Source organism: Piliocolobus tephrosceles, chromosome 3, assembly GCF_002776525.5.
Source record: "Piliocolobus tephrosceles isolate RC106 chromosome 3, ASM277652v3, whole genome shotgun sequence".
Taxonomy (NCBI): Eukaryota; Metazoa; Chordata; class Mammalia; order Primates; family Cercopithecidae; genus Piliocolobus; species Piliocolobus tephrosceles.
Genome location: NC_045436.1, coordinates 107,599,116 through 107,602,209, shown reverse-complemented (window position 1 = coordinate 107,602,209; position 3,094 = coordinate 107,599,116).

The following is a 3,094-nucleotide window of genomic DNA, read 5'->3' as shown; positions in this document are numbered from 1 at the left end:
TCAAACAAAAATGCAAAACTATTCATTTCTTTTATGTAACTACAGTCCTATGTCAACCTATTTCACTCCCATCTAATGTTCCTCCCTGCCTTTCCTTCTTACATTTACTTAACATTTTTACAGACATAGCACACCATTTAAGCCCTGAGAATATAAAAGGAAATAAAATACAGTTCCTTCACCAGAGGAGTTCAAAATTTTGAGGAAGAAACAGACTTGTAAACAAATAAATACAAGAAAACCCAAATGCCCCGCCAAACTTGCTATATTACCATTCCTCCATATCCCCTCCCTTTTGGTCCCTACGTAAATTTCTGACTATCCAAAGGTTTTGAAGAGCTGGCATTCCAGCATTCTATCCATCCATCGTCCATGATTTTATTTCTCAGCATATGGAATATGGAAGTGGCATTGGCATTTATGCAAATTTCACATGTATCGTCGTGGGTAGATTTTGACCCACCTGTACTCTGCACAGCTGTGCTACTGATGCATGTGGGTATAGAAAAGGATCCAAGGCGTAGACTCCAAGAAGAAGGATAAAAAGATCAGATTTTAATTTTGCTTTATTGGAATTCTTCAGGGCACAGGGCTGGGCTCTTTTTTATTCTGCATCCCTAACTTTTCCCATATGATTCCATGGGTTTAAATAATGAACATTGAGGTAGACTTCCCAAATTCACTGTATTCCAGGTACAAAATACATTATCTAAGTCAATAGTGGAAATCCTATTATCATTGTCAGTGACTGGTTCAGGGATGGTCAGGCCTAAGCCAATTTGGGTTAATAAGACATGAGCAAAGGTTTACTGGGGGGTTCTGGAAAATAGGCTTTTTTTGTTCTTAAAGGAGAGCCATAGTTAGCCAGTCCACCCCCTTACTCCTCCTCTTCTTCTCCCTCCCTTTTGATATGCATGAGGAAGCCCACAGTTAGCCTTTTTTGTTCTTTAGAGAAAGCCATAGTTAACCAGTCTCTCTCTCTCTTTCTCTCTCTTTCTTCCTCATCCTCCTTCTCCTCTCCCTCCCTTCCAGTATGAATGAGGAAACCTGTAGCTGTGACTTCAGCTATGAAACAACAAACTTTGGGATACAGAAGACACTACTGCAGTACAATGAAGAGAAGGGAATATTTGGGTCTTTGAAGATCTCATTGAAGTGCAGGATGAGGCTGGGCATAGTGGCTCACACCTGTAATCCTAGCACTATGGGAGGCCAAGGCGAGCAGATCCCTTGAGATCAAGAGTTTGAGACTAGCCTGGCCAACATGGTGAAACCCCCTCTCTACTAAAAATACAAAAATTAGCCCGGTATGGTGGTGGGTGCCTGTAATCCCAGCTACTCGGGAGGCTGAGGCAGGAGAATCACTTGAACCTGGGTGGCGGAGGTTGCAGTGAGCCAACATCACACCGCTGCACTCCAGCCTGGGTGACAGAGCGAAACTCTGTCTCAAAAAAAAAAAAAGAAAAAAAGAAGTACTGGATGAACCCATCCAGAAGCTTATGTATGTCCAGGTTTCCTCTTATGTAAAATAATAAATGCCATTATCATTTAACCTAGTTTGATTTGGGTTTCCTGTTATATGTAGCAGGAAATAACATAATTGATACAATTACCTACATGCATATAACCAAAATTTTTTTTTTTTTTGAGATGGAGTCTTGCTCTGTCACCCAGGCTGGAGTGCAGTGGCCAGATCTCAGCTCACTGCAAGCTCCGCCTCCCGGGTTTACGCCATTCTCCTGCCTCAGCCTCCCGAGTAGCTGGGACTACAGGCGCCCACCACCTCGCCCGGCTAGTTTTTTGTATTTTTTTTAGTAGAGACGGGGTTTCACCGTGTTAGCCAGGATGGTCTCGATCTCCTGACCTCGTGATCCGCCCGTCTCGGCCTCTCAAAGTGCTGGGATTACAGGCTTGAGCCACTGAGCCTGGCCCCAAAATTTTTATCTTAGCCCTAACTTCTGCTTTATAATCCAGATTTAGATATCTGCCTACTTGACATCTCCACCTGATTATATAGTGTTCAGACAAAACCTGCTTGTCCAAAAAAGAGCTCCTGGTCGCCCCTTTCCCTCCCAAATCTGCTTCTCTCCTGGGCTTCCCCACCTCTGTAACTGTTACCACATGCTCAAGCCAAGCCACAGGGCTTGACCTCAACCTACCCTCTTCCTCTCAGCCATATCCAAGCTACTCACCACTTCTGTCTACCCTACCTACAAAAATAAAAATCCAAAGCTTCACACGCTTTTTCTCTCTACTCCTGACTTCTAGGCCAAACTACCATGTTCCCTCACTTGGACACATGCACTGGCCTCCAAACCAGCCTCCTGCTTCCCCTCTAGTCTTCCTGTAATCTCCTTAGAGCAGCTAGAGTAATTATGTCAAACTGCAAATCAGATCATTCGCTTTCCTGCATGAAACCAGGTCTTGGCCTAAAAGGTCCTTGGTGCTCAGCACCCTGGCTAACTGTGCAGCTGCCTGCCTGGCCCTCTCCATGCTCGGCTGCATATCCCTCAGGCCAGGCTCATTCCCACCTCAGGGTACCACACTTGTGTTCTCTGCCAGGAACTCCCGTCCTTCCAAAACTTTCTTTGGCTGGTTTCTCCCATTATTTGTGTCTCAAATTGAGCATCACCTCCTCAGGGAGGCCTTCACAGGCCAACCCAGTCATTATTACATGGTCTAGTCTTACCTCCTTCACCTGCTGGTGCGGTCTCTGTTACTTTCTTACTTACCCAGCTGGCTGTGCTTACTAGATGACAAGCCCCAAGAGGGCGGGGTCATGTCAGCCTTGTTCACTGCTGCGTCACTACTTCCTAGAACACTGCTTACCACAGGGGAGGCGATAAGTAAATATTTGCTAACTTGGTTGAATGAATGGATGAATGGATCTAAGGGTGGACAGATGGCTTACGGAGAAGCACTCTTTGGCTTTATTAACTGTTTACTTTTGCTGAAAAGACATTTACAAAAACCACCTTGGAAGCATGCACACAGCAAAGCTGACTCTCTGAGTTGGAAGACCCACTAGGATTCTGCTAGTCGGGGGCCATGAACAAAACAAATAACCTTCCTGTGTCTATTTCTCATCTGTGAA